Raw genomic sequence first — 9,800 nt, 5'->3', positions numbered from 1 at the left:
TAGTCAAGGATGCATACAGCATGCTTGCCTTCATCGGTGAGGGCATTGAGTTTAAAAATTGGCAAGTCATGTTGCAGCTTTATAGAACCTTGGTTAGGCCACACTTGGAATATAGTGTTCAGTTCTGGTTGGCACACTACCAGAAGGATGTGGAGGCTTTGGAGAGGGCACAGAAAAGATTTACCAGGATGTTACTTGGTATGGAGGGCATCAGCTATGAGGAGAGATTAGAGGAACTTTGTTCTCACTGGAGGTTGAGGGGTGACCTGATAGAAGCCTATAAGATTATGAGAGGCATGGACAGAAGCTTTTTCCCAGGGTGGAAGAGTCAATTACCAGGCGGCACAGTTTAAGGTGTGAGGGGTAAGGTTTAAAGGAGACGTACAAGGCAGATGTTTTACACAGAGAGTGGTGAGTGCCTGGGACTCATTGCCAGGGGAAATAGTGGATGCAGATACAATAGTGACTTTTAAGGGGTGTCTTGACAAATACATGAATAGGATGGGAATAGAAGGATATGGTCCCCAGAAGGATAGAGGAGGTTTAGTTAAGTTGGGCAGCATGGTCAGTGCAGGCTTGGAGGGCTGAAGGGCCTGTTCCTGTGCTGTAATTTTCTTTGTTCTTTGCTTCCAGTACAAATAAATCCCTCCTTAAATAATGAGACCAAAACTGTACACAACACCTCAATTCTGGCCTATGTCTGGTCACACTAATTGTTTGGCTGTGGCAAGACTTCCCTACTTTTATATTCCATTTCTCTTGCAATAAAGGACAATATTTTAATTGTCTTCCTAATTACTTGCTGTGCCTGCATGCTAATGCTTTGTGATTCATGTATAAGGACACCGACATCCTTCTGTACTGCAGTATTGTGCACTCTCCCTCCATTTAAATAATATTCTGCTTTTCTATTCTTCCTGCCAAACTGGATAACCTCCCATTTTCCCATGTTATATTCCAAGTGCTAAATATTAGCCACTCACTATCCTATCTATATGCCTTTGCGGACACAGATTATGTACTCAAGTCTGAGGTGTGACCCAGAGAGGATTGTCAAACCCAATTAGCCATGGCTGACATACTAATTTCAAGTTGACACCTGAATATTGCTCTCAAAGTTTATTCTGTTCAATCCATGGGCTGCTCAGTGCTCAGGCAGCAAAGCTGCACTGGGAACTTCCATGTCAAGATCAACTCTGATACCTAAAGGATGGAACCATGATTACAACCCTCATTCCACCAAGGCTGGAGGGGCACTGGATCTCCACAGGGTAAAGCGAGTGGGAAACAACTTAGTGAATGAACATAGGGAGTTAATAGAGTTTGCCTGTCCCACTGGGAATCTGAGATACTCCATTTCTGCTCTTAATTTCCAAAATGGCAATTTTGCACTGCATTTTTTAAAATAAACTATCCCTAAATGTATTTGTAGATAACGAAAGACACTGTTGTTCCTTGCTGAGACCAAACACACAGGAATGTAAATGTTTATGCTTTTAGAATAAATATATCCATATTCAGGGAAACATATAGGGCAGTCAGGTTTTGTGCAATTATCTTGAATATGTCCCATGTTTGTTGTCTAGAGACCAGAACTACCCCTATTTCACTCTAATTGAGTGCATTGTGCTGTATTGGCCAATCAGAACAGGGAGGAGACCATGCGCAGTATGACTATAATACTGAGCCGACATCTGATCCAACACTTGAAGAGACTATAATCCAAATCGGGTCCCTGACTTTGAAATTCAGTCTGTTTACTTCCCTGAGCATGAATCTACTGACTGCTTTCTGGAATGTAATTTATGTTGACTTCCAGTGTGGACAGAATGAGAGTCAACTGTCAGTCCTCCCAAGGCTGATTTGCCACCTGAAGTTGTGGATATTAGACCAGGAAATTGTGGGCTGATTTGATTGAAGGTTTGGACAGAGTAGATATGAACGCAGTGAAGATACGTATTGAAAGAACATTGGTATAAGGAAGCACTGAGAGTGGCAAGAGTGCAGAATGTACTCCAGGTGGGGGATTTCAGTGTCCATCACCTGGAGCAGTGGCACCACAGACCAAACTGACCAGTTCCTATTTGACATAGATACTATACTGCGACTAGCAGGCGGTGAAGGAACCAACAAGAGAAAAGCATACTTGACCTCATCCTCACCAGCCTGCCTGTCACAGATGCACCTGTCCCTGACAGTACTGGTAGGAGTAACCACCACGTAGTCCTTGTGGAGACAAAGTCTCATCTTCACAATGAAGATACATACCATTGTTGTGTGACACTATCACCATACTAAATGGATTTTATTTTGAACAAATCTAGTAGCTCAAGACTGGGCATCCATGAGACGCTGTGGGCCATCAACAGTAGCAGAATTGTACTCTACCACAATCCGCTCATAGGCTGGTATATCCCTCACTCAACCATTAGCACCAAGCCAGGGGATCAACCTTGGTTCAGTGAAGATTGTGGAGGGCATGCCAGGAGCAACACCAGGCAATCAAAGTGACAACACCAGGCAGTCAAATGAATAGGTTATTGCTGAGAAAGTGCTGCTTGATAGCACTGTTGATGACCTCTTCCATCACTTTGCTGATGAAGAGTAAATATGGACTGGGCTGGATTTGTTCTATTTATGTACGGGACACACCTGGATAATTTTTCACATTGCTGAGTAACGCCAGTGTTGTAGTTGCACTGGAACAACTTGTTTGGGGACAAGCAAATTCTGGAGCACAAGTCTTTTCAGTACTATGTTGGAATATTGTCAGAGCCCACACCCTTTGCCTTTTTGATATCACGTGGAATGAATTGATTTGGCTGAAGACTGACATCAGTGATGTTGGAATCTTCCTAAGGAGAAGATGGATCATTCACTTGGCATTTCTGGCTAAAAATGAGCTGTCAACTGGTGAAGCTACCTCACAGGACTACCCGAGTGCTATCAGCATAAGCAGCTAATAATAGAACTCAATGATTGCACTACCAACAGATTAGATTCAAGTTCTGTAGTCCTGCCACATCCAGCTGTGAATGATAGTGGATAATTAAACAGATCACTGGAGGATGTGCCACAAATATCCCCATCCTCAGTGATGGAGGAACCCAGCACATCAGTGCAAATGGAAGGCTGAAGCATTCGCAACAATCTTCAGCCAATCTCCTACTCTGTCCAAGATCGAAAATAAACTACAAAGGATCACGAACGAAGCCCAGTCCATCACTCAAACAAATCTCCCATCCATTGATTTTGTCTATAATTCCCACTGCCTTGAAAAAGCAGCCAACGTACTCTCTCCCACTTTCTTCCGTTGGGAAAAAGATACAAAAGTATGAGAACCCGTACCCACCGTCTTAAGAACAACAACTTCGCTGCTGCCATCAGACTTTTAAATGAATCTACCTCATATTAAATTGATCTTTCTCTATACCTTAGTGATGACTGTAACACTACATTCTGCACTCTCTCCTTTCCTTCTCTACGTATGCTATGCTTTGTCTGTATAGCATGCAAGAAACAATACTTTTCACTGTATACTAATATATATGACAGTAATAAATCAAAATAGCTTCTCAAGTGAAGAATAAATACTTCTGAGTTGGGAAAGCTGTAATGTCTGTAATTCAAAGACTAGTTTCCCAGCACTAACTGGGTCTGCTCTGAACATGAGAAATTGACCAATTGGGAATGAGGGGACATTCCACTATTCAGCCTCTTCTTCCAAGTCATTGATAAAAATCACAAATAGCAGAGGACCCAGCACAGACCCTGTGGTACACCGCTGGTAACTGGCCTCCAGTCTGAAAATTTTCCCTCCACTACCACCTCTTCTGTGATACAGCCAGTTGCTTATCCAATTGGCCAAATTTCCTTCTATCCCACATCTCCTTATCTTCTTCATGAGCCTACGATGGGGAACCTTATCAAACGCCTTACTAAAATCCAACTGCTCTACCTTCGTCCACACACTTAGTTACCTCCTCAAAGAATTCAATCAAATTTGTGAGGCAGGACTTAACCCTCATGAAACCGTGCTGACTACCCCAGATTAAACTGCCTCTTTCCAAATGGTCATAAATCCTATTTTTCAGGACCCTTTCCATTAATTTACTGACCACCGAAGTAAGATGAACTGGCCTATAATTATCAGGGTCATTCCTATTTCCTTTCTTGAAGAGAGGAACAACATTTGCCACTCTCAGTCTTCTGGCACTATCCCTGTGGACAGTAAAGTCACAAAGATCAAAGCTAAAGGCTCTGCAATCTCATCCCTTGCCTCCCAAAGAACCCTGGAATGTAAATCCACCTGGCCCAGGGGACTTATCCACCCTCAGGTTTTTCAAAATTGCTAATCCATCTTCCCTCAGAACATCTACCTCCTCCATCCTATCAGCCTGTATCACGCACTCATCCTCAAAAACATGGCCCCTCTCCTTAGTGAACACTGAAGAAAAGTATTCATTCAAGCCTCACCGATCTCTTCTGACTCCATGCACAAGTTCCCACTACTATCCCGGACTGGCCCTAACCTCACCCTGGTCATTCTTCTATTTCTCACATAAGAGTAAAAAGCCTTGGGGTTTTCTTTTATCCGACCCACCAAGGACTTCCCATGTCCCCTTCCAGCTCTCCTAAGCCCTCTCTTTAACTCATTCTTAGCTACCTTGTAACACTCAAGCGACCCAACTGAACCTTGTTTTCTCATCATTATGTATGCTCCCTTTTTCCTCTTGACAAGACATTCAACCTCCTTTGTGAACCATGGTTCCCTCACTTGGCCATTTCTTCCCTGCCTGACAGGGACATACCTATCAAGGACACGTAGTATTCGTTCCTTGAAAAAGCTCCACTTTTTGTTTGTGCCCATACCTGACAATTTCTGTTCCATCTTATGCTCCCTAATTCTTGCCTAATCGCATCATAATTATCCCTGCCCCAATTATAAACCTTGCCCTGTCATGTGACCCTATCCCTCTCCATTGCAATAATGAAGGACACTGAATTGTGGTCACTATCTCCAGAGTTCTCTCACACAAACAAATCTAACACTTGGCCTGGTTCATTACCCAGTACCAAGTCCAGTGTGGCCCCACCTCTTGTCGGCCTATCCACATATTGTGTCAGGAAACTCTCCTGCACACACTGTACAAAAAGTGTCCCATCTGAACTATTCGACCTATAAAGGTTCCAATCAATATTTGGAAAGTTAAAGTCACCCATGATAACTACCCTGTGACCTCCACACCTATCCATAATCTGCTTTGCCATTTCCTCCTTCACATCTCTATTACTATTTGGGGGCCTACAGAAAACTCCTAACAACGTGACTGCTCCTTTCCTATTTCTAACTTCAGCCCATATTAGCTCAGTAGGTAGATCCCCCTTGAACTGCCTTTCAGCAGCCATTAAACTATCCTTGATTAACAATGCTACTCCTCCACCTCTTTTACCGCCTTCCCTACTCTTACTGAAACATCTATACCCCGGAACTGCCAACAACCATTCCTGTCCCTGTTCTAACCATGTCTCCGTAATGGCCACAACATCATAGTCCCAAGTACCAATCCACGCTCCGAGTTCACCTACCTTATTCCTGATGCTCCTTGCATTGAAGTAGATACACTTCAACTCACCATCCTGTCTGTCTGCACACTCCTGCAACCTTGATACCTTCCTCACTACCCTCAACACTGGCTTTTGGACGACAGCTCATTTTCTCATCCCCCTGACAAATTAGTTTAAATTCCCCGAAGAGGCAATGCAAATTTCCCTCCCAGGATATTGGTGTCCCTCTGGTTCAGGTGCAAACCGTCCTGTTTGTACAGGTCCCACCTTCCCCAGAATGTGCTCCAATTATCCAAGTAAATGAAACCCTCTCTCTCCTACACCATCCCTGCAGCCACATGTTAATCTGCACTGTCTCCCTGTTCCTCAACTCACTAGCATGTGGCACCGGCAACAAACCAGAGATGACAACATGCTTTGTCCTGGCTCTCAGCTTTCATCCTAACTCCCTAAATTCCTGTTTTAAATCCCCATCCCTCCTTCTACCTACATCATTAGTACCAATGTGCACCACGACCTGCGACTCCCCGCTAAGGATCTTGAAAACACAGTCCAAGACATCACGGACTTTTGCACCCGGGAGGCAGTATACCATCTGTGAGTCTCTTTTGCTGCCGCAGAACCTCCGATCTGTCCCTCTAACATCGTTTCCCCAATTACTACTGCTCTCCTGCTCTCCCCCCTTCCCTTCTGAGGCACAGGGACAGACTCGGTGCTTGAAGTCCGGTCACTCTGGCTTACCACATTCCCCTCAACAGTATCCAACACAGAATACTTGCTGCTGAGGGGAACAACCACAGGGGATCCCTGCACTGGCTGCTTCCTCCCAGCCCCTCTCACTGTCACCCACCTATTTTCATTTTTTGGAGTCTCCAAATCTCTGAAGCTCTTATCTATGATCACCTCTGCCTCCCAAATGATGCGAAGTTCATCTAACTCCAGCTCCAGTTCCCTTACATGGTTTTTAAGGAGCTGGACATGGGTGCACTTCCCACAGGTGAATTCAAATTTATGAGGGAAAAAATACCTTCCCAGGGGTCACTGAGGCCTACTTGCGGTTTTACACTCCCAGTTTAGGAAATAATGTAAGGTAAAAATCCCTCTTACCTTCAAGCTCTCTGCACTGAGAGGTTGCATATAGGGTTCTCTGCTTTTCAATTCCATCCCTCCTGGCACTGTGTTTACAAGGTTATGGCCTCATTAAGCAGCATTGTTACATAGAACATAGAACATAGAACACTACAGCACAAACAGGCCCTTCGGCCCACGAGTTGCGCCGATCACATCAACACCTATCTATAACCCCCAATCCCATAAAACCCCATATACTCATCCAGAAGTCTTTTAAAAGACCCCAGCGAGTTCGCCTCCACCACCACTGACAGCAGCCGATTCCACTCACTCACCACCCTCTGAGTGAAAAACTTACCCCAACATCACTTCTGTACTTTCCTCCCCGCACCTTAAATCTGTGTCCTCTCGTAGCGACCATTTCAACCCGGGGAAATAGCCTCTGAGAATCCACCCTATCCATTCCTCTCAACATTTTATAAACTTCTATCAGGTCGCCTCCCAACCTTCGTCTCTCCAGGGAAAAGAGACCCAGCTCCCTCAACCTAACTTCATAAGGCATGCCTCCCAGTCCAGGCAACATCCTTGTAAATCTCCTCTGTACCCTTTCAATAGCTTCTACGTCTTTCCTATAGTGAGGCGACCAGAACTGCGCACAGTACTCCAAATGAGGCCTGACAAGGGTCTTATAAAGTTGCAGCATTACCTCCCGACTCCTAAACTCAATTTCTCGATTAATAAAGGCCAGTACACCATACGCCTTCTTGACCACCTCCTCCACCTGCGAGGCCGATTTAAGAGTCCTGTGGACCCGGACCCCAAGATCCTTCTGCTCTTCAACACTACTCAGACTCCTGCCCTTGATAGTGTACTCGTTCATCCCGTTGGTTCTGCCAAAATGGACGACTACACATTTATCCACGTTGAAGTCCATCTGCCACTTCTCCGCCCAGTCCTGCATCCTATTTATGTCCTGCTGCAACTTTTGACATCCTTCCAGACCATCCACAACACCACCGACCTTTGTGTCATCGGCGAACTTACTTACCCATCCCTCCACTTCCTCATCCAAGTCATTTATGAAAATGACAAACAGCAAGGGTCCTAGAACAGATCCCTGGGGCACTCCACTGGTGACTGACCTCCATTCAGAAAAAGACCCATCCACAACCACTCTCTGCCTTCTGCAGGCAAGCCAGTTCTGGATCCACAAGGCCAAAGGCCCTTGGATCCCATGCCCTCTCACCTTCTCAAGAAGTCTTGCATGGGGGACCTTATCAAACGCCTTGCTGAAGTCCATGTACACTACGTCCACGGCACTTCCTTCATCAATGTGTTCAGTCACATTATCGAAGAACTTAACTAGGCTTGTAAGGCACGACCTGCCCTTGACAAATCCATGCTGACTATTCCTGATCATGTCAAACCTCTCCAAATGCTCGTAAATCTTGTCCCTCAGAAGCCTCTCCATCAGCTTACCAACCACTGAGGTCAGGCTCACCGGTCGGTAATTTCCCGGGCTATCTCTGTTCCCTTTCTTGAAAATAGGGACTACATCCGCAATCCTCCAATCTTCCGGAACCTCTCCCGTCTCCATTGACGACGCAAAGATCATCACCAGGGGCTCTGCAATCACTTTCCTCGCCTCCCACAGTATCCTGGGGTGTATCCCATCTGGTCCCAGCGACTTATCTATCTTGATAGAATTCAAAAGTTCTAACACATCCTCCACCTTAATATCCACAAACTCAATCTTTTCCATCTGCTGCAAATCTGTAGCAAAATCTCCCAGATCAGCTTCCACTGTGAATACTGAGGCAAAGTACTCATTAAGCACCTCTGCCATTTCTTCTGAATTACATTTAATACTTTTCATACATTTAATAGTTACATTTAATACTTTTCTCATTAACTGCTCTTCTCACAATGAGCGCACACAATTCTTACCATGAATGACTATATGAACCCTGACAAATTGCAGATGCTCAGAGTGGTTTTGCTGTTTATTCTGCTCCCATTTACTGATGGAGATTCTCCTCTTTTTGCCCCACAGCATCATGTGCACCCGTATATGACTTGTGGGATGATCTACCAAGCAGATGAGCATCACCTACCCATCCTGCCTGCCCAACAGGAGATCATCACCCATCTGAGTGGGCAGTGGGCAAGCCAGCTGTGCGAGGAGCATCCTACTGTCTTTTTCCTCACCAAGTATTTTGTGTTCAACAACAGCAGCCACATTTGGGAGGGTCAGCACATGCACTACTCTGACCAAACCTGCAGGAAGCCCATGCTTCTGATCCATGCGTGGGGTGCCTACTACAAAGGAGGTCCCTCCACCCAGGTATTCATGGTAAGGCAGGCCTGGATGACACCCTTGGATGTGACCACAACTTTGCTGTTGAACGTTTCTACCAAAGGATCTTGTGGGATGGCTGTCTTGCGGCTGCTAGGGCAGGAGCATGATGTCAGCCACACCAATGGCTGCCTGGCACTGGGCATGTAGCTCCCTCACATGGAGTATGAACTGGTCAGGATTGAGGTGGACTTGGCCAATTGCCACCTGTTACTCCTTAGCAACATCCCACAGATGAACATGTCCCAGCATTCCAGGTGAACAGGCCCCCACTTACCAGACTCCACTCCTCCAGTGTTCCATGGAGACTGTAGGGTCCACCATGCAAATGGGGCAATGCCAGCATGGAGAGATTGGGAGCCACAGAACAGTGACACGGAAAATTGCTGGGTAGTGAGATTGGGATTACTGTTGGCTGTCACAGAGCTGTTCCTGAACTAAACTAACACTGATTCCTGAAACAATGCAAGGACTCATTCCAGGTGGTCATTGCAGACACATCATTTCTCTGCTCTTAATTCTACAAACCTCACACATTTCATTAAATTATCCATTTTCAGTTCAACTATTGTTAAAACTAAGATTAAATAACATTAAATTGGTGCAGCCATTATACTCCCATTGATTTCCTCATCTGTGAGGGTGTAGTCCAGTTAAGATGATGCAGGTCCACATTGCAGAATAATATTAGGTATCAATAAGTAGGGTGATCTGGGTGTGAACTACATCGGATTTGATTCCTAACAGTGGAGCCTATTAAAAATGGCTCTGAAATGAGGAATTCAAGAGTGTGAAGATTACAATG

General features: G+C 45.2%; 1 pseudogene; it reads left to right on the top strand.

The window, feature by feature from the left end:
* Window positions 1-8,587: 8,587 nt before the first annotated feature.
* Window positions 8,588-9,436, top strand: LOC145353689 (protein APCDD1-like; annotated as a pseudogene).
* Window positions 9,437-9,800: the final 364 nt, after the last annotated feature.

Source organism: Carcharhinus amblyrhynchos, chromosome 16 (assembly GCF_965287045.1).
Source record: "Carcharhinus amblyrhynchos chromosome 16, sCarAmb.v2.hapA, whole genome shotgun sequence".
Lineage (NCBI taxonomy): Eukaryota > Metazoa > Chordata > Chondrichthyes > Carcharhiniformes > Carcharhinidae > Carcharhinus > Carcharhinus amblyrhynchos.
The sequence above is the reverse complement of the archived record's forward strand: the minus strand, read 5'-3'. Positions and strand labels throughout refer to the sequence as shown.